The sequence below is a fragment of the Citrus clementina genome, unplaced genomic scaffold, assembly GCF_000493195.1.
Source record: "Citrus clementina cultivar Clemenules unplaced genomic scaffold, Citrus_clementina_v1.0 scaffold_8, whole genome shotgun sequence".
NCBI classification, from domain to species: Eukaryota; Viridiplantae; Streptophyta; class Magnoliopsida; order Sapindales; family Rutaceae; genus Citrus; species Citrus x clementina.
In genome coordinates this window covers 9,513,667-9,537,076 of record NW_006262022.1, presented here as the reverse complement: position 1 = coordinate 9,537,076, position 23,410 = coordinate 9,513,667, and the positions used below count along the sequence as shown (strand labels likewise).

Below are 23,410 nucleotides of genomic sequence, written 5' to 3'. Positions count from 1 at the left end.
CGTGACAGATGCGTGAAAGGCTCATCTCAGTTCGTTAAGTTTGTTATGCTACGTGTAAGCAATCTGTTCGATCTGGGTTTAAGCTGGTTAGTTGCTCTGGTTGCTATAAGAGCAGGCTGGTGAAACGAATTAAGAAAGCTTGTGAGTTCATATAGGAAGAATGGTTGAGAGTTCTCTAAAATCTTGTAAACCATTCTCTGTAAAAAAGATCCTCCATTGTTGATTAATATAAGCTCTGCAGAAAACTTGTCCCGTGGATGTAGGTTGTACCAATTGGTGCAGCTGAACCACGTAATTGATTCTTGTGGTGTTTGTGATTGGGATGTTTCTTGATTCTTTGTTCTTTCAAGTTCTTGGGTACATTGTTACTTATCTGGGTTCACTCTTCAATTGTGCATCTTGAGTTGTTCTTTATCAAAGGTCCTAGGAAGTGTTTTCATTTGTCTTGAGGGTTAGAAGCAGATTAAAACACTACAATTGGTATCAGAGCCTGGTATCTTTGATCAAGACCAAGAATGGCGACACCGAAGATAGATCTAGAAAAATTCAATGGCAAGAATGACTTTAACATGTGGAAAATAAAAATGGAAGCCTTGCTGATCACTCAAGGTTTGGGGGATGCACTCGAGCCTGTTTGCAAGAAGGAGGGAAAAGAAGTTTCATCCTCCAAGATTGCAGAGGAAGTAGCCGAAGTGGATAAGAAGGCCAGAAGCATTGTAATCCTCAGTCTTGGAGATGCAGTTATCAGAGAGGTGGCTAAAGAAAAAACAGTTGCTAGTTTATGGGCTAAACTAGAAGGAATCTATATGACCAAGTCACTAGCAAATCGTCTCTACATTAAAAAGAGAATGTTCACTCTGAAAATGGAGGAAGGGTCATCTCTGGATCATCATGTAGATGAATTTAATAAAGTTTATGATACTTTAGAATCTATAGATGAGGGCCTGGATGATGAAGGGAAAGCATCTCTTTTAATAAGCTCCTTACCAAAATCATATGAGCATTTTATGGATGCCTTGATGTATTGAAGGTAATCTTTGACTCTTGATGAAGTTAAAGCTGCCCTTAACACTAGAGAGCTACAAGGAAAACAAAATGCTGCAGAGAGTGGTGTTGGTGAAGGTCTGATAGCAAGGGGTAGATTGATAAACATGATGAAAAGAAGAAGAAAGAAGGGAAGCAGAAGAAGAAACAGAAGGGCTGGAAATGTTTGCAGTGTCACAAAGAGGGACACCTTAAAAGGGATTGCCCTGAAAGAAAGCTTAAGCCCAAAGAATCAATGAATCGAAGTGGAGATGCAGCCATAGTTGAAGAAGAAGGGTATGAGTCAGCAGGTGTGTGTGTAGCAACTGATTTTAGCCAAAAAGGTAAATGAATCTTGGACTCAGGATGTACTTTTCATATGACCCCCTTTAAGGATTACTTTATTGAATACCATAAATTTGATGGTGGTAGGGTAATGATGGGGAATAATGCCATGTGTAGGGTCATTGGTATTGGTACTGTTAAACTTAGATTACAGGATGGAACCCTATTGATGATTAAGCAAGTAAAACATGTGCCTGACCTTAAAAGGAACCTTATCTCCTTAGAGATGTTTGATCAAATAGGGTATAACATTAGGCTTGAATCTGGTGATCTAAGGGTATTAGATGGCTCTAAACAGTCTTAAAAGAGAATAGGAAAAATGAAGTGTATGTCCTTGATGGGGAAATCATAGCTGGTGAATCAGGCTTTTCTGGAAGTGTCAAAACAGATCACACCAGGCTGTGGCACCTTAGGCTGGGTCATATCAGTGAAAAGGGTTTAAAGGAGTTAGAGAAATAGGGTGTATTGGGAAAAGAAAAAATAGGCAGTCTAGAGTTTTTTGAAGACTGTGTGTTTGGCAAATCTTCAAGGGCAAGCTTTAAGAGATCAAACTAGAAGTCAGAAAATGTCATAGACTATATACACTCAGATCTCTGGGGACCAGCTCAGGAGTTATCTCTAGGAGGGAATAGATATTTTGTATCTTTCATTGATGATTTTTCTAGAAAGGTCTAGACTTATGCTCTAAAGCATAAGGATCAGGTGTTTGAAAAATTTAAGGAATGGAAGAACCTGGTTGAAAATCAAACAGGTAAGAAAGTTAAGAAGCTGAGGACAGATAATGGGTTGGAATTTTGCAACCAACAGTTTGGGAGTTATTGTGCAAATGAGGGCATAATGAGGCACAGGACAGTGAAGTTCACACCCTAACAAAATGGGCTAGCTAAAAGGATGAACAGGACACTTATAGAGAAAGTAAGATGCATGTTGATACAGTCCAGGCTTCCAAAGTCCTTGTGGGCAGAGGTACTGATGACAGCTAGTTATTTGGTGAATCTCAGTCGCTCCTCAGCACTGGACTTCAAGACACCTTTTGAAATGTGGCATGGTAAACCAGCAAGCTATAAAGGCCTGAGAGCATTTGGATGTTCAGCCTATGCTCATATCAAACAGGGAAAGCTTGCACCAAGAGCATTGAAAGGAGTTTTTGTGGGCTACCCAGATGGAGTGAAAGGTTACAAGATCTGGTGTACTAATCTAAGACCCCCAAAGTGTATAATCAGCAGGGATGTAATGTTCAATGAAGATGAGTTGATAAGAAAAACTCACCTAGCTGAAGAAACTAACTCAAGTTCAAAACCTCCTGAGATGCTGAAATTTGAGGTGGAGCAGCCTGATCAGAGGAACATAGAAGAAGCAACATACTTTGAAGATGTTGAAAATGACTCAGGGGAAGCACAAGCACCTCATCAACATGTGGAGACAGAATTAAATCCTCAAATAGGAGACTATCAACTAGCCAGAGATAGAAGGAGGAGGCAAATCAAACCATAAAAAAGATTTGGTTATGCAGATCTAACTGCCATTGCTTTAGCTGCAGCACATAATATAGCTAATGAATAACAAAAGACCTTCAAGAAGGCAGTGCAGAGCTCAAATAAAAGGGAATGGTTGGCAGCAATGGATGATGAAACTGCTTTTATGTACAAAAATAAAACATGGGAATTGGTTATGAAGCCAGCAAACAGAAGAGTGGTCGGATGCAAATGGATCTACAAAGTCAAAGAAAGTTTAACTCAGGCAGAACCAAGGAGGTTTAAAGCTAGACTTGTAGCTAAGGGGTATACTCAAAGGGAAAGGGTTGATTTTAAGGAGGTGTTCTCTCCAGTAGTCAGACATGCCTCAATAAGGGTGATCCTAGCCTTAACAGCAGTTGAAGACATGGAGCTTGATCAACTTGATGTCAAGACTGCATTCCTACATGGGAGACTACAAGAAGAGATATTCATGAGTTAACTAGAGGGGTATGAAGACCCTAAGAAGAAGGACTGTGTTTGCTTGTTGAAGAAATCACTCTATGGGCTCAAGCAATCCCCTAGGCAATGGTACCTCAGGTTTGATGAATTCATGGTGTCAAATGGGTTCATGAGGTGTAACTATGATTGCTGTGTTTATTTTAAAAAGATAAATGTCAGTGTATATGTGTATCTACTGTTATATGTAGATGACATGCTACTGGCAAGTAAGGATAAAGAGGTAATTGAAGAATTAAAATTACTGCTCAGCACATAATTTGAAATGAAGGATCTGGGCAGGCTAAGAAGATTCTAGGAGTAGAAATCAGAAGGAACAGGAAAAGTGGGCTGCTATTTCTGTCACAAGAAAGCTACTTAAAGAAGGTGTTGACCATCTATGGAATGACTGATTCAAAACCTGTCCAGACACCTTTTTCTTCCCATTTCAGACTCAACAGCTCCCAGTGTCCATCTACTGATGAAGAAAAGCAAGAGATAATGTCAGTCCCCTATCTGATGTATGCCATGGTCTTGACAAGACCTGACATAGCACACACTGTCAGTGTAATAAGCAGGTATATGGCCTCACCTGGAAGGGAACAGTGGAAGGCTGTGAAGTGGGTAATGAGGTATCTAAATGGGACCTTGAAGAAAGGTCTAGTATATGGGAGAAACAGGGAAAATGGAGATAGCTTGTGGGGGTATGTTGACTCAAATTTTGTTGGAGATTTAGACAGAAGAAGATCTCTGACTGGATATGTGTTTATGTTGAAGGGATGTGTTGTTAACTGGAAGTCTGCATTACTGCATGTGGTGGCACTCTCTACTACAGAAGTTGAATATACAACTGCTACAGAAGTTGTTAAAGAAGCTTTGTGGCTTAGAGGGTTAATATCTGAGCTGGGGAAAATGCAAAGTACAGTCTCTATATTCTGTGATAGTTCCAGTGCTATTCATCTCTACAAAAATCCAGCACACAATGAGAAGACAAAACATATAGACATCAAGCTGCATTTCATAAGACATGAAGTCTCAAGGGGTGAGATAAAAATGGTTAAAATCCATATTGATGTAAACCCTGCAGATATACTTACAAAGATTGTTCCTGTAGCTAAGTTTGAGTTAAGCTTAGACTTAGTGGGACTAGGTATTGTTTAAACGATACTTAGTGTTGGAGAAGGAGTATGCAGAGGGGTATTGATTCAAGGTGGAGAATTGTGAGGTTTGATGGTGAATTAAACTCATTAGAACCAAACGATGACGTTTTGGCAATTAAAGGAGAACTTCAAAGACACGAGAAAAGCACGTGTGTTGTCACTTAAGATTAAAGCTTGAAACGGCAGTTCATCCATGTCATTTAAAGGAAGCTTATAAGTGATGCACGTGACAGATACGTGAAAGGCTCATCTCAGTTCGTTAAGTTTGTTATGCTACGTGTAAGCAATCTGTTCGATCTGGGTTTAAGCTGGTTAGTTGCTCTGGTTGCTATAAGAGCAGGCTGGTGAAACGAATTAAGAAAGCTTGTGAGTTCATATAGGAAGAATGGTTGAGAGTTCTCTAAAATCTTGTAAACCATTCTCTGTAAGAAAGATCCTCCATTGTTGATTAATATAAGCTCTGCAGAAAACTTGTCCCATGGATGTAGGTTGTACCAATTGGTGCAGTTGAACCACGTAATTGATTCTTGTGGTGTCTGTGATTGGGATGTTTCTTGATTCGTTGTTCTTTCAAGTTCTTGGGTACATTGTTACTTATCTGGGTTCACTCTTCAATTGTGCATCTTGAGTTGTTCTTTATCAAAGGTCCTAGGAAGTGTTTTCATTTGTCTTGAGGGTTAGAAGCAGATTAAAACACTACAGTAAGTGTGTATTATTATTTTTTTTTTCTAAGTAGACGGGTAGACAATAACACAAATCAATTTTTTAATCCCTATCTTTTAAGGATTCTAATTATAGTGGTTAACTAAATAAAAATAGTTGAAAATCACTAAAAGAACCTTTTGGGAGCACATACATTAGAATATGTAAGAATGCTCGTATATAAATATTTCTTATCATTTACCTCATTCTATCCCACCCCTAATTTTTTAATGCATTCTCTTGGATTTTTAAACCAGTGACCTTTTAATTGTTTCCATTATGAAAGTCTGATCATGTGAGCTATCCTATCACCTTCATGTAACATAAAATTAAAATTTAATTATCTTAGAAAGCGTTTGTCACTTTGTTACAGTCATATTTAGAGTATTATCTAATTCAACATTTTCTCTTATTTGAATTAACTCACACCATTTCTAGTTTACTCTACTATTTTGTTAATTATTATGCTTGTCTTTAAAACTTTACTTCTCACTATTTTTATCACAAATTTGTTGCCTCTTTCTAGAGAAAATGTATAATTAAGGGTATGTTTTTGGCACCTGGTTTGGGCAAGTATGGACTGTGCAAATCTATGTGCACTATGCAGCAGATTGAGAATCTATGGTAAATGGGTGCTCTATTTCAGATGACACTAGTAGCATTGCATAGAGCTCAAAATGGGAATTCTTATCGTACTAATTTGGCATAAACGGACCTCGTTGTAAGTTTCCGACTATAATCGGTGGTCGTCAATGGTGATTGTCAGTTATTTTTTTAATTTTTGCTAATAAACCGATCAATGACAATTTAATATTATTTAAAACACACAATCCAACCCATATACTACAACTAATGTACTACACCAAATATATATAATATTGTATTAATAATCCAATACAATATAATTTAATGTAATCTCTAATACAATCCGGTACATCAAAAGCCACCTAACAAATTATGAGAAGTGAGGAAATGAGTCCTTTGAAGTCAAAAGCAATTAAACTATGAAAATCAGTACGTGGCCTGCGTTTGCTCTATCTTGACTGTTATTATATAAACTTGTTAATTCTAAATAATTTTATATTTTTGTGCTTCCTTCTTGACCCGAATTTTGTTATTGGCATCATTGTGTAAATAATGTTATAACTTATTAATTTCTTTTATTAGGGATTTTTCCGAGATTTATCTAGTCTTGAAAATTAATTAAGATTAGATTACATGAACTATTGGAGAATATTTTTGGATGCATAAAAGAAGCAAAATGACATATAAATAGGATTCCATATCAAGTGCTCCAAATAAAGATGACTACTACATTAGCAAGTATATAAAGTATTTATGGAATATTGGACTCTTAGGGAAGTATACCCTGATATCAAGTATTTTATAGAATATCGAACTCTTAAGGTAGTATGTCTTAATATTCCTCTACTAGGGTTTAGATGAAATACTACTCCTACAGAAAGAGAAGTATTTCACACAATGGTGAAGTGAAGAAGAAATATCATATTTTGTATTAGAGAAGCAGCAAATGCAGAGAATGAGAAGAAACTTATTTGGCCGCATATGATGTTTCATATCTCAATGATGTTTTAGTCTTCTTCATCAAGTCTTTCATTAGACATCCTTTATATTTACGTTGGTCTCTTCAGGATGAAGCGGTCGTTTGTTGTGTTGAGAGGATCTCAAGGAAAGCAGCAAACATAATTGAAGACGAGGGGTTCTCACTAAGTAAGGTTAACTAAGTTGGATACAATGAGGTGGTGACTACTGTAAGCGGGTGTTGGAAATTGTGTAAAAAACTAATAGATTGTAATCTTTTCATTAATTAATGAATTGCTTATTGTCTGGGTCTAGTCCGTGGATTTAAGATTGTGATTTGAACAACGTAAAAATCCTCTGTGTACTTTATTTTCTATAATTTACTACTTGTAGCATACTTATGACAAATGAACAGTAAAACTAAAAATTTCAGTGAATAGTTACAATAAACAAATATGAACAATACTTGTGAATAGTAATCGGTATGAACAATATCACATTATCGATAATCGGTGAATAGTGTTTTTTAGGATTAATTAATTAGGTGAATTAATTTGTCTATTGTTTTGTTTTACCCTCATTGTTTAAATAAATTTAAATTCTTTACACCTTCTATTATATTTAAAGATTTCACTAACAAAAAAAAATAGGAATTAGTGATGGAAAAACAATTTGGGTCTAGCTTGGATCGACAGAGATCCAAAAAAATCAATTATGCATAATAAAAAGTACGGATCTGGATGTTAAAAATTAATATTTACATGAATGCAAATCTATATATAGATGGAAATACATAAGAAAAATAAAAAAAATTGGATCCAATTTATTTTTTAATTAAATTATTTTTTAAACCAAAATAAATTAAAAATATATAAGGTAAATGAAAAAAAATCAAATGTAACCAGCTAATCATAATACTAAAGACATGCATGCGTGGATCTGTGTGGATTTATGGTGGTGTTAGACTCAGATTTATGTTATTCTTGATATTTGATTTATGTTGTGGTAATTTTATTTATGGATATATGGTGTTGTATTCTAGGTGTTGAATTGCTGATTGTTGAATTATGATTGGATTTTATTAGGTAAATTTGTTGAGTTTTAAATTTAGCATTATATGAATCTAAATATCTGATTTCATCTGCAATCCTCAAAGGTATTACTCACATCCATATCCATATTTTTTTAATTCAAATCTCAAACCAAATTTTGCCATCCCTAAATAAGAAAAAGCTTTGATGCCCCGGCTGCCCTATACACCCATTTTTGGTAAATTACTTCACGGTCTCTCTTATGGATTAAGTGGATATTATGTTGTTTCCAAAAAAAAAACAAAAAATAGGTGATGATACCCCATAGTTTTTATAAACCCACCCCATTTTCAAAAAATAATTACAAAAGGTGTAAATTATTTTTAAAAAATTAAAAAATTTCAAATAGAGATGAACTTTAGATAATTAATTAATTAAATCTATCTTAATTTACTTTTTTCTAATTTAGATTTCCTTTCATTATGTTTGATTACAAAGATTGCTATGACATAAGTTTAAATTGACTATTTTATACTTATAAGGTAAAAGTTCCAAGAATTTACTTAACTTCAATAGTTTTCTAATTTTATACCAAACTCATTGTTTCTAATATTACTTAATTAGTATCATTATTAAATTGTAAATAAACTAGCATAGGGTCTTTATGGCACAATACTCATGTAAATTATTGGGCTATCGAATTTATGTCATTTATTTATAAGGATGGTGAAAATAATAATCAAATTTCGTTTAAAAATATTAGATTCTAAGTCACAAAATTAAATAACTAAATTATTATATACATAATTCATGATTACTGGGGCAAATTGGTCATATAATAATAATTAAATAGTAATATAAAACTTATATTAAAGTTTATGATTAAATATGGTCAAAAAATAAGAAAAAAATTAATGGAAAGATTTAATTGATTAATTGTACCAAAATTTTATTAATTTATATTTTTTTTAAATATTATGAACTTACTGTTGTTAAGATAATAGAATTAGTTAAGATGGTTTAGTTAGTTAAGCTTAGTTAATTTGATTAAGCAAGTTTGTTATGAATGCTGACTTGGCAGCTGAGCTGGAGGAAGGTTGTTATGCTGTTAGCTCAGTCTCAAATAGCATGTAGAAGATTCGAGATACCTGTATAAATACATGCTTGTAAAACCAGTCGATTTAATTCAATGATTCATATTCATCCTCTCTTATTATTTTCCCTCTGTTTCTCTTTGTAACTTTCTTAAAAACCAAACAAATACTTTACAGTTTAACATGGTATCAGAGCTATACTAAAAACAAAAATGGCATTATCAAACTTAACTCCAAACACCGCAATCTTTGTTTCTTCATTTAATTTCACTTCTCCTATTAAGCTTGATCGATCGAACTACACAATCTGGAAATCTCAGATTCTCTCTTCAGTACGTGCAAATGGTCTTGAAGATCATCTTGATAGTTCTAAATCATGTCCAGATCAATTTCTTCAAAGTGAATCTGAGAACTCTGAAGTTGGAACTCAAACAAATCCAGCATTCACCACTTGGAAAAGGAAGGATCAGATGCTGCTAAGCTGGATGCTATCTTCCATAAATCTCGAGATTCTTAGCCTAGTGGTAAACTCTGAAACTTCACTTGAACTTTGGTCTAGTCTTGTGCAACAATTTGGGTCTGAAACCTTTGCTAAAAAGGTTCATCTTAAGGTGATGGTTAATAATCTTAGAAAAAGTTCAATGTCTATGACTGAATTTTTTGGAAAGCTGAAAACAATAACTGATGATTTAGCAATAGCTGGAAGCCCTGTTAGTCCTCTAGATTTTATTACACATCTGATCTCTGGGCTAGGTCAACCATACTACCCTGTGGTCGTGTATATTGAAGCAAATCTTGCAAAAATGACTGTTAATGAAGCTTACTCAATGCTTTTAACTCGTGAGGCTAGATTAGAAGCACATCAGTCAAATGCTAGTAAGGAAACTAAATTGACCTATGCTGCAAATGTTGCTCAAACTGGAACCAATACTAAATTTGGAGGACAGAATAATGCTAACTGGATTAGGAATGGAAACAATAATAATGGTGGCAGAGGAGCTTTTGGTAGAGGCTTTTCACAAGGCCGAGGTAGAGGAAATTGGAATGGTTGGAATAATGGTGGCTGGAATAATAATGCTCAGCCTGGAAATTATCAAGGCAGAGGTGGATATGGTGTTAACAGTGGAAATAATTTTGGTGCTAATAATGGAAATTTTGGTGGCTTCACTAATGGAAAAGGTGCTTCAGATCCAAATGGAGCCGCTGTAATCTGTTAAATATGCTTTAAGCCAAAGCATACTGCAGCTGAATGCAGGAACAGGTTCAACAAAGAATTTGTGCCTTATTACAATCCATATTCAGGCTATAATTCATATCAGAATCCTGGACCAAGAGCTCTCTATCCAAATTCAGCACCAAAAGCTGCTTTCCTGGCAACCTCTGAAGGTGGCATGGCTGATCAAGGCTAGTATGTTGACAGTGGGGAAACACATCATCTCACCAACAATCTGCAGAACTTGAACCTTGGAAGAGAATATTCAGGTAATCAGTTACTGCATGTTGGTAATGGCCAAGGTCTGAAAATTACACATATTGGATATACTTGTCTCCCCACTTCCAGTGATTCTTTTCTGCATTTACAAGATATATTATGTGTACCTCATCTCACTAAAAATCTCATAAGCATTTCCAAATTGCTTGAAGATACCAATTTAATCATTGAGTTTGTTGCCAATATGTGTTTTATTAAGGACAAGAGGAAGGGAGTGCATCTGGCTCAAGAGATTGCTAGAGGAGGACTGTATAAGTTGCTGTCTAAGGATGACTGTCTCTCCAGTTCATGTGTCACCAATCATAATCCTAGTTCTATGCTTTCTGTTTTTAACTAGTTAGCTTGTAACTTTTCTGGTTTGTCTTTGAATAAAGTTTGTACTCAAACAAGTAATTCTCAGAGTCATTTGAGCATTGTTAATCCAGCTATGTTTGCTAATGTGTTACACCAAAGATTTGGTCATCCTAATAAACATGCATTGAAAAACATATTATCCTCTCTGGCACTTCCTGCATCTGTTCCTGATTTTTGTGATGCTTGTCAATATGGTAAAATGCACCAACTTTCTTTCTACTCTACAGGCATAAAAACAAAAAATCCTTTAGAGCTTGTACATACTGATCTTTGGGGTCCAATATCTATACCATCTCTACATGGATATAGATATTACATTATTTTGTGGATAATTACAGCAGATATTGCTGGATTTTTCCATTAACCCTTAAGTCAGAAGCTTTCGATACATTCAAGTATTTCAAAACCTTAGTTGAAAAACAACTTGGTTTCTCTCTGAAGTCTTTACAATCTGATTGGGGAGGGGAGTACAGAAGCTTTGAAAAATTTCTTGAGGCAGAAGGGATACATTTTAGGCATAGTTGTCCTCACACACATCATCAAAATGATGTAGTTGAGAGAAAGCATAGGCATGTTGTAGAAACGGGGTTAACACTTCTTGCCCAAACTAAAATGCCTTTATCTTTTTGGTGGAAGTAATTTCATACAACTTCCTTTCTCATTAACAGAATGCCAACCCCAGTGTTGAATAATGTTTCCCCTTTTGCCAAACTTCATGATAGACCACCAGATTACAAGTTCCTTAGAACCTTTGGTTGCTCTTGCATTCCTCTTCTCAGACCCTACAATAACCATAAACTCAATTTTCATACACAAAAATGCCTAATGATTGGCTATAGTCCTATACACAAGGGATACAAATGCTTGGATTCCACTGGTAAAACATACATTGCTAGATATGTTTAGTTTAATGAATCAGAATTTCCTTATTTTGAACTCTTTCCTACAAAGTCTGATTCACAACTTTCATCCATCCAATCAAGTCAAGTTTCTTTTTCAAATATTCCATTTACAGAAGTCATTGTAGACAGCAACAATGTACAATCCTCTGCTATTCCCTCATCTCTAGATACAGGACCTGATTCAAGTCACTCCCATACACCTTCAGCACATTCATCTCCAAGCCATTCATCTCAAAATTTATCACCACACATCCAAGTTCATCAGCTAGTACAGACATCTACAGTTCAGAACAATCATTCTATGACTACCAGATCAAAAGCTGGTGTGTTTAATCCCAAGACATACTTAACAGTAGCTCAAGAGCTTGAACCTTCATCTGTTAAAGCAGCTCTAGCAGACCACAAATGGCAACAAGCTATGCAAGATGAATTTGACGCACTACAAAAGAATCAAACCCGGGTTCTTATTCCTCCAGAAATAGCTGGGAAGATAGTTGGAAACAAATGGGTATTCAGAATTAAATATAACCCTGATGGCAACATATCAAAGTACAAAGCCAGATTGGTTGCAAAGGGGTTTCATCAGACACAAGGTGTGGATTTTTTTGAAACTTTCAGTCCAGTTGTAAAGCCCTGCACCATCAGAATAATCCTGAGTCTTGCTGTCATGAATCACTGGACAATCAAGCAGCTGGATGTTAACAATGCCTTCCTTAATGGCATTCTTACAGAGGATGTTTTTATGCATCAACCTGAGGGTTTTGTTCATCCTCAATTTCCAGCTCATATCTGCAAACTCACCAAGGCACTTTATAGACTCAAACAGGCTCCAAGAGCCTGGTATGATAGGTTGAAAGCTTCCTTAATTCAGTGGGGTTTTGTGACATCCAAATCAGATAGTTCCTTGTTTATTCATCATGTGGCAGGAGAAATCATTGTGGCACTAATCTATGTAGATGATATTTTGATCAATGGCTCAAATTCTGTTTTGGTAGAGAAGGTGATACATCAGTTGGGTGCCGAGTTTGCCTTGAAAGATCTTGGGGAGTTTAATTACTTTCTTGGTCTTGAGGTAACTCCAACTGTGGATGGGCTGCACTTATCACAAACTAAGTACATTGGTGATCTGCTCAAGAAAGCTCAAATGGTGAACTGCAAGGGCTGTCCAACACCAATGAGTTCAACAGAAAAATTAGTCAAAGACAAGGGTGCAGTGTTTAAGAATCCTTCTCTATACAGAAGTCTGGTTAGCTCATTACAATATGTTACACTAACAAGGCCTGAAATTGCTTTTACAGTGAATAAACTCAGCCAATATCTTTCTAATCCATCAGTACTTCATTGGCAAGCTTGCAAAAGGGTGCTGAGGTATCTGCAGTATACAGCAGATTATGGCCTGCAATTTTACTCATCTGGATCACTTAGGCTTACAGTTTTCTCAGATGCTGATTGGGGGTCTGATTTGGATGATAGGAAGTCAGTAGGGGGATATTGTGTTTACTTAGGCAACAACTTGGTATCATGGTCCTCCAAGAAGCAGCATATAGTGTCTAGAAGTACAGCTGAATCTAAATACAGAGCTTTGGCTTTGACAACAGCTAAGGTATTGTGGATCACTTATCTTTTCAAAGAATTAAAAGTGTCTTTGTTGCAGTCTCCAGTTCTCTACTGTGATAACAAAAGTGCAGAAGCTCTTGCTAGCAATCCTAAGTATCATTCTAAAACTAAACACATTGAGCTTGATCTGCATTTCATTCGAGATCATGTATCTAGAAAGGAACTGCAGATTAGTCATGTTCCAAGTTGTGATCAGGTAGTAGATATTCTTACTAAACCATTGGCATTTGATCAATTTCATTATCTACGGTCTAAGCTCAATGTTCTTCCCAGACCTTGAGCTTGAGAGGGGCTGTTAAGATAATAGAATTAGTTAAGATGGCTTAGTTAGTTAAGCTTAGTTAATTTGATTAAGCAAGTTTGTTATGAATGCTGACTTGGCAGCTGAGCTGGAGGAAGGTTGTTATGCTGTTAGCTCAGTCTCAAATAACATGTAGAAGATTCGAGATACCTGTATAAATACATGCTTGTAAAACCAGTCGATTTAATTCAATGATTCATATTCATCCTCTCTTATTATTTTCCCTCTGTTTCTCTCTGTAACTTTCTTAGAAACCAAACAAATACTTTACAGTTTAACAACTGTAATTATTTTCTAGAAATAGAGTGAATATACAAAAGTAGTGGGTTAAAATATCCCTACCCAAAAGAAAAATTATCTGATGAAAAGCTTTTACAAGTTATTACCTTTATGCTATCACTAACTTTAATAATCAAATTAGGTGAATTGACCAAAATATAAATATTTGAAACACTTCAAAATCATGTGTCGAATTTTAAAATTTGAATCAATGCAAAATTATGTGTCAAATTTTAAAATCTTCGAACTTTTTTGTTTTTCCAGAGAACAACGAACATCAATGTTAGAAACTAATGAAAATACATCCGTGCCGTTGAAACAAATGGGCAACTCGTACAAGAACAAATGGTGTACCATGCACCACGTGCACACTAGCTGGAACCCAAATATTAGGTCGGTAGTAGCTTTCCACTAATTTATTTGGTCTCGGTAATCATACAAACCCAAAGTCATTATTGCCCTTTTGAATAGGAAAGTTCCACGAGCATAAAGATTTGAATTTGCAACTATTAATTTCCAAGTTCTTGCTGACTTGAAACATCCACTTGGGAACTTTCATGAATTAATACAACGTTGTGCAACTATTAATTTCCTAGTTCTTGCTGACTTCTTCAAACATCCACTTTTTTCATGAATTAATACAACGTTGAACAGTCGCCCGACGACTTTCTTCAATCATTTTATACTGCACGCTAAAAAGTGAAGAAATCCTTGCGTGAATTACAAAATCTCCTACGTGCTTTGATATCAAACATTTAATGCTATACGAACGTTTTCAAATGAAACTGATAAACACGTCCAATGCATCTTCTACCTATGTTTTTCTGGTCAAAATAAAACAACAAATTTAGCTATTGCAACGAAATTTATTGGTGGCTTCAATCTCCTTCCAGCCCAACAGCAAAATATCTCGGACGATAAAGTCAAGAGGTCTGGAATTCATCTTGAGAAAATTGAGATGTCATTATTTTACGAGGTAAACTTTAATTCATCCCTCAGATAAAGGTTCAGACAATGAAGTTAATTGCATATAAAACCAAATCTATCACAAAACTTTAATACGGTCAGCATCAAGAGTGAGTGGAGGATGCCACCAAAGGATTCTAGGAGAGCATCAATCAGATCTCAAATCTGATTTCTTGTTTTCTTGTTTTCTTGTTTTTATCTTGTTATGATGAATTGGTTATGGCTGAAACTATTTTGTTTCTTATTTTATCAGAAATTATGAACTAAATTTATTTTTAGTTGAGTGATAAACAAACTTGATGGTTAATTGACTGATATTTTGTGTTGCTGGATGTTTGCTATAGCACGTTGTTTTGATAATATTTATTTCAATTCACTATTTCGGCTGACCACCCATTTAGTGATACTACTTAAGAGAGAGCCTCAAAAAGGCCTGTCTTAGTAGAATATACTAGAGCAATACTTGGTTTTATATAAGGTTTCCTGAGTTGGGTTTAACTTGATTCGAAAAAGGCCATGCTTAATCTAAAATTAGTGATGAACTAGATACATGGATTCAACTTGTAGGGTACTTAGAATCTAAAATGCGTAATGCTATATTTAATATCAGCCTAAAAATTGGTCACTATTAAGTTGTATTTAGATATAAGAAATCCAACATGCAACAGCTGAGAATACATAAGGATTCTACCCAGTGCTGTAGCAACTGATCCAAACAGTAGGAGAATAGTCAAAATCATTAAGTGAGTTTAATCACTTAGCTACTCCACGCCCATTGATTGCATCTTTATATTTACCGTAATAATTTATTTTATTGCATTTTTCTTATTACATTTATTTTAATTAATTTATTAGTTTAATAATTTATTTTAATTCTATTTTAGAATAAAAATGGCAGTGATAAAATTATTGTACCAATTCCTGTAACAACAATCCCTGTGGAGACGATCTTGAATACTTATCATTATATTACTTGTTGTGTACACTTGCACATTGACACTAATAGCATTAGAAAACGTACAACAAGCTTTTGGTGCCGTTGCCGGGGATTGGTGCTTATTGTGATTTTTTAAATCAATTTTAGTTGTTGTGTACACTTGCACATTGACACTAATAGCATTAGAAAACGTACAACAAGCTTTTGGTGCCGTTGCCGGGGATTGGTGCTTATTGTGATTTTTTAAATCAATTTTAGTTGTTGTGTACACTTGCACATTGACACTAATAGCATTAGAAAACGTACAACAAGCTTTTGGTGCCGTTGCCGGGGATTGGTGCTTATTGTGATTTTTTAAATCAATTTTAGTTGGTGCAAGATTTTGATTTTCTTTTTATTTACTGTGTTTGCAGAAGTGCTCTAGCAACCCTTGCATGCGCAAATATAAACCTATTGAATTCCAATTTGATCCAGAGATTGAAAAAGCTACAAGGAGATTTCGAAAAGAGAATAGGAATTCAAAAGTTGCTGTAGCAATGAACAATCATGGAGAAATACAACCAGTTAATGGCCAAGAAAGTCAGAATGGGCAAAATATTCAGGGGCAACTAGGAAACAACAATATTATCTACATGACATATGATAGAGATAAAGCCATTAGAGACTATGCCGTATTGACCCCTCAAGTTATACAACCTGAAATAGTTAGACCTGAAGTACAAGGTGCTAATTTCAAACTCAAACCCGTGATGTTTTAGATGTTACAAATAGTGGCGCAATTTAATGGATTGCCATCAGAAGATCTTCATCTTCACCTTAAACTGTTCTTGGAAGTAAGTGATTTTTTCAAGTTTGCAAGAGCATCACATGAAGCATTGAGGCTCAGATTTTTCCTGTTTTCTTTGAGAGATCAAGTAAAGGCATGGTTGAATTCCTTGCCACTAGACTCCATCACCACATGGAATGCTTTGGCTGACAAATTTTTGATGAAATATTTCCCATTGACAAAGAATGCAAAATTGAGGAATGAGATCACATCTTTCCATCAACTCGAAGATGAATGCTTGTATGATGCATGGAAAAGATTCAAGGAGTTACTCAAGAGATGCCTCATCATGGTATTCCTTGTTGCATACAATTGGAAACTTTCTACAATGGGTTGAACTCAAGCACTAGATTTATGAGAGATGTTTCAACAAATAGGGCCTTGTTGTCTAAGTCATATAATGAGGGTTATGAAATTTTGGAAAGGATAGCTAACAATAACTATCAATGGCCATCAACTAGACAAGCTGCAGCAAGAGGAGCAATGTAACATCCCAAAAATTCACCCATGAAAGCACAAGGGTAAAATTGGAATGAAACCTCACATCCTTTATTCTTATTAATAAACCTCGAGATAAACAATCATTATTCATACTCCAATTGAATCCTTACATAAAACATCTGAGATAAAGTCTCCAAAGAAAAGTCTCTAATCCAAAATAAAAAGTCTAGCCAAATTTAATCTTTAACGCAACTCCAAGGGTCCACAAAAAAAATCTACATCTAAGTACTCAAGCCACATCTATAATCAATATGCAAAAAAAATAATAATAAATAAATAAATTGGAGACGAGGGGTGAGCTGTCAACTCGGTAAGCAAATCGATGCACAATATTTGAAAACCTTTGTCATTATACCTTTAAAGCAACTCCAAGTTAAATTGGAAGTTTATTTATTGCATATCTTGTAATAGAGATTAATTTATTAATTCCCTAATTTAGTGAGATTTCAATTTATTAGGAATATTTATTTCATAATTTAATTAGATGTCTAATTTAGAAAGTCAATTAATGATAGAATTCTATAATTGGCGCATGAGATCTATTTAGAGCAAGAAGTTGGTTCAAACAGGCAGTTCATTAAATGCTCTAGATATTTCTTGGGAGACAAGCAAGGCAAGAAGATCAGATTTATTCCTATTTAGATTCATAGGAATTATAAGAGGAAATAAACTCTTATTTGGAAAGTATCTAAGTCTTTTAAGGCTTGCTATTTTGGTGAAACGCTAGTGCCTATATAAAGAGAGATATTTCACAATTGAAGGCACGCACAACATAGAGCATAAAGCAGAGAAGCAAAATTTGGCCTCATCTCTAGAGAATCCGGATTTGGCACATAATGTTGTGTTGATTTGTTTTCTTATCTTCTTTTCATCTCTGTAGAGAGTCTATGTGGATATTGGATCACTAGACATTGAAGAATTAAAGAATTGCTATTGATCACTTTGCGAAGTGCCTTGAGGATCACAGATTAATATGGGTAGTGATTATTCAAGAGAAGCAGATTCAGTCTAAGGTTGAGTAAATTGTATGGTGATAAACTATAAGTGAGAGTCTTAAGTTTGATAAATTCATAGGTCGTAATATCTCAACTTAATGAATTGCTTTTCATCTGGGCGTGGTCTCATAGATGTAGGATTGATTAATCTGAGCTACGTAAAAATGTCCGTGTCATTTATTTTCTACATTTTATTGTGTTTTTGGAAATTAATATTTTTTATGCAGATGAACAGTGGCTCCTACGGTTCAAAAAGGTTCTTCTAACTCTAATTTTAAATTGTTTGATTTTAACAAATTTGAGGGTATTCAATGCAGAGAATGTGGAGGCATAGAACACATACAAGCACAATGTGCTAACATTCTTATGAAAAAGAAAGCAATGCAATCCACTTGGAGTAATGATGATTCTACTGATAGCATCAACGAAGAAGACCTTGTTGGAGGACTTGTTGTCCATAATGACGGCAATAAAAAGGAATCAAACATCATAGATGCATCCATATCTGAAGCCTTGCACTTAGCTTCTTGCAAAGAAGACACTGATTCCCGTCTTGACATGATAACAAGGATAATGATTCTAATAGCGACGTCAGTGACATTGATATAAATGACAAGAAAGCTTTTCATGAAAGCTACAAGATGATGTTCGCTAAATGGGAAGAATTTTACAATGACAATGTGACATTGATGACTTACGTATCCAATCTTTTAGATGATAAGGCGAAATTTGAAAGTGAGGTAATTCATTATAAGTCTTTACTTACTGATAAAGATAACCAATTGCTTGTAGTGACGACAGAATTAGAGAATACCAAAAAGTCACTTAAGATGATGAATTCTGAGACACAGAAGTTAGACCATATCTTGTCACTTGGCAAATCTAGCTCAGATCATCATGGTCTTGGATATCAACATGGTGAAGATTCGAATTCTCAAAGTGTGTTTGTTAAAGCTTCTTCATAAATAGCTTCTCCACCAAGAGTTAAACTTTCAGATCTTCAAAAAGGTAAAACTATTGCACATTCGTCACTAATTCATCAAGGTAAGAACAACAAGTTTATTCCCACTTGTCATTTTTGTCATGTGAAAGGACATATAAGACCTAATTTCTTTAAGCTCATTAAATATACGAAAAAGGCTATGTTCTTTAATTATTCTCATGGAAAACCTAGGATGACACCTAAACCTAAGGTTGAGATAAGTGAAAATAAAACTAGAACTACTTGGATGAGTAAGACTGATTATAAAGCTTATGTTTCCTTTATTTTTTTGAGAACTTGCACTACTATTTTTTTATGCTTTGATAATGGTTGTTCTAGACACATGACAGATGATAGAAGTGCCTTGATCAATTATCAAAAACTTGATCGAGAAAATGTAACTTTTGTTGATGGTGTGAAAAGTCGAGTGCTTGGAAAGGGAACTTTGAATGTGGAAGGTTTTTGAAAACTTGACAATGTTCTGCATGTTGAGGATCTCAAAGCAAATTTACTTAGCATTAGTCAAATTTGTGATCAAAACTTGTTTATCAACTTTGACAAGAACAAATGTCGCGTTCTTGATGTTGATGGAAATTGTATTTTAGAAGGACATCGATCATCTAATTATTGTTATAAATTGACTAGCTCAATTATTTGTCATAAGACCACTCTTGATGACACAGAATTATGGCATCAAAAGTTGGGTCACTTGAACTACAGATTACTGACTAGAATTATGAAAACATGTGCTCTAAAAGGAGTTCCAATGCTTAAAAAGAAACAACCTGGAATATGTGGTTCATGTCAATCTAAAAAAAAAGAAAGAAAGGGAGTCACATAAAGCCATTCCGGATAAAGCAACATCAAAGGTACTACAAATACTTCATATGGACCTTATAAGACCAATGCAAGTTGAAATTTTGGCTGGAAAAAAGTATGCATTTGTGTGTGTAGATGATTTCTTTAGGTATGTGTTGTATATTTTAAGCTCAATTGCTATTGGTGTCAATGTGCAAATGCACACAATAAGTAATAAAGTGATGAGTATTCAATATTGTCTCCACAGGGACTGATGCTACTAGAAATGCTACAGCAATCACAACAGTGCAAACTTTCTTCTATCTTAACTTGATAAAATTTAATAAGATTGACTAACTAATGAGAATAAAAACTCAATAAAGTAAAAATTAAATCATAAATTAAGTTGTATGTTTAACACAAAGAGAATTCAATAGGAGTAAGTAGTTGAATGATCAAAGTCTCTTGATAGGGTGACTGTTTTGTCAAATTAGTACCAGTTGCTACAACATTTGTTTTAGCACTGGGCATAATTACCTTGCATCTTTAGTTATCGCATGTTGGACTTCTTATACCTTTATGCAACCTAACAATGACCAGTTGTTATGTCAACACAAGATACAACATTACAAGCATGTACTCTCTCTACTCTACAAGGTGAATCCTTATAGCTAGTTTATCACAAATCTCAAATCAAGTGTGGCCTTTTTTGGATTCAAGTTAAACTCAATCCAGGAAATTCAACCTAAGATCAAGTATTGCTCTAACAAGTTCCACTAAGATAGACCCTTTTATGGCTCTTTCTTAACTGATATCATTAAATGGGAGGTCAACTGAAATAATGAATGTAATAAGATTTATTAAAGCAAAGTGCTACAGCAGGCATGCAGCAACTCATAAGGACAGTCAAGAACCCATCTAGATTATTTGTCACCCAACTACATTCAAATTTAGTTCATAACTTGTAAAAGAAAAACAAACGACAAAGTTCCAGCCATCAAGTATATATTTCCAACTAAAGAATAAAGAAGAATAACAAGAGTTGAATGAGAAAAGTTGAATTCCAAATATTCTGCAGATTTTGTTATTAGTGCAAACTTGCGTCATTCTCTTCAATCTTCTCTTTTATTTCTTTCTTGTTTTTCTTTCAATTATGATTGACGGCTCTACCTCTTTCCTATGACGTGTGCTCCTTTTATAGCTGAAAACTAGGGTAAACGGAGGCCTAGGTCGCGTGTCTTCTAGATTAGGAAACTGCAGATCACGATATTCTGCAAAATCTTCTCTGTTGTTGTTTCAGGATTGCTACAGTAATGGCAATGGTTGCTATAGCAATGATTACTACAGTAGTGACTATAACAACTGCACAATTCCAGATTTATTTCAATTCTTCTATAACCAAGTTCTTTTCCATCTTTTACAAGCCTATTGTATTAGCATTACTTCCTTGAAATTTGAGCTTCCAGTCACCTACAATTATGCATATGATTTAAGCACACAATTTATTCTAAATGAAACAAAATTTATTAAGAATATACTAAAATGGTTATTCATGCAAAATAAAACTAAAATGCAATAAATATATGTCGTATACTTTCAAAGTAATCTTGATTTAAGTTTAAAAGTGTCATGACAACTCTCATTTCATAGAGTTATCACACCCCAAAACTTAAACCATTACTTGTTCTCAAGTAATGACATCAACACTAACACTTCATTCACATAATCATGCAACCAAAAACTTAGCTCTGTCATCAAATTTATAAGGATTCTTCAACCCTCAGATCACACTCTCAATCATGCAAAATAGCCATGGTAGTTCAGTTCTAGACTCTAGGCATCATTATGTCCAAAGTGTGTGTGTGCCATTTTGATCAAGTTCCAAAGATGTTGTAGCATTACACAGACATTGCATATAATTCAAAGGTAGAACACAAATATATTCACATATGGGGGAGCAGAATTCACAAGTAACCTCAAATTATGCTACAATTTTTTTTAACTTAAACTCTCTTCAATATATCATTAATTTTTCATATAAATATCGATCACTTGTAATGATGATACCCAATTACTCAACCAATGCACAGCTCAGAGTTGCTGCAGCAATCCTCATAATATAGTCTTATCTAAAGATATCTTTAACTCAAGGCTGAATATGGGGCTCACAAACAGACTTAGTTACTCAATATCCTAAATAGAGGACCTTTTTTTTTCTTTTAATAGTTGCTACAGCAATGCTCATAACTCTTGTTGCCTTTGGACTCAAGTTTGCATATGGGGTGCATACTCAGCCCTGGTTACTCAGCAACTTAAGCCATTGGAGCAAAATTTATTTCATAATACGCACAGTTCAACAAAATTTTCCCCCCAAACTTGAGATATTTTCTACCATTTGTTTTTTTGTTTTTTCTGGCTCTTCTACAGTATACTCATGAAATGCAACCAAAGTCTAAGTGTTGGGATAGAATTTCAACCTCCATCTATAAATTATCCCTACTTGGCATTCACAAATATTGAATCACTCAATTTATCTTCATAAGGTTTTCAAATCCATACATAAATACTAGATAACAAAGCTTCACACCATAACACAAGCACAAAACACAAAACACACCCCCCAAACTTGAGAGGTGTTGTGTCCTCACAAGCACACAAAATAAAACAACACAAACCACACATACATGCACTAAATAAAAGAACCTACAGAATGAATCAGAAAATTAAAACTAAAAGAAAGAGAAGTTTTTCAGAAGGAAGTAAAATAAACTGGTGGGTAGGGGGTACTCCCTTATTTATGGCATCAATACTGCAACAGAAAGCAACATATTCACCGCTTTTTGGAGGAGCTCCGCAGACGATCCTTAAGAGATCCTTGCGGTGAGGTAGTGGCAACATCTTTTTCTTTCTTAGTAATGGGTTGTTTGGGGGAGTTCCAGTGGGTGCAACCTCTCGGGGCGGAATAGATCTGGTCCTCTTTTGCGCTGGTGTGTCTGAGGTAGTAACACCTTCAGAAGTGCCCCATTTTCTCTTGCTAGGTCCTTCAGGACTAGTTAGAATGGATTTGCTGGGAGTTTGTTATGAGTTAGCTGGGTTAGCTTTTTCGACTGCAGACCATTAACCCGTGATTACGGTAATAATATCGAGTAGGTGCTTTGTTTCTGTACTTGTGCAAGTAACCCTGGTTGCTGGAGCTTCCAGCTCTATATCAATGTCTTCTACTTCATCTTCGGATGCAGAAGGGTTGTTCACTTTTTCTTTGTCCTTCCGAGAGAGGACTGGAATGGGAGGCTCCTCACTGTGTTCATCATCCTCCTCTCTCATGATGTGCTTCTTCCTGGACTTGGAAGATGTCCTTTTCGGGGGATCCTCGAGTTCTGTTTTGGGGTCTTCATCCGCCTCTGTCGAGGCACTATCGATAATAGACTTAGCACCCTCTTCTTTAGGCTGGTTTGATTGATTGTCAGCATTTAAATGGGCCTCTATTTGCAATTCTGTTGCAACTTCTTCCTCAAGTTCATCTTTACTGGCTTCTGCTGGGGCATCTGTGGTGGAGGTACCAAAGTCGAACTGCTGTAGCAATGAATAAGGGAAATTATTGTGGGTATTTT

The 23,410-nt window shown here is 35.1% G+C and overlaps 1 non-coding gene across 1 annotated transcript; it reads right to left on the bottom strand.

Moving 5' to 3' along the window:
- Nucleotides 1-16,713: 16,713 nt before the first annotated feature.
- Nucleotides 16,714-16,819, bottom strand: LOC112096622. The gene has a single exon (XR_002904519.1). It is a non-coding gene; the product is annotated as a small nucleolar RNA R71 (small nucleolar RNA).
- Between the last annotated feature and the right edge of the window lie 6,591 nt (nt 16,820-23,410).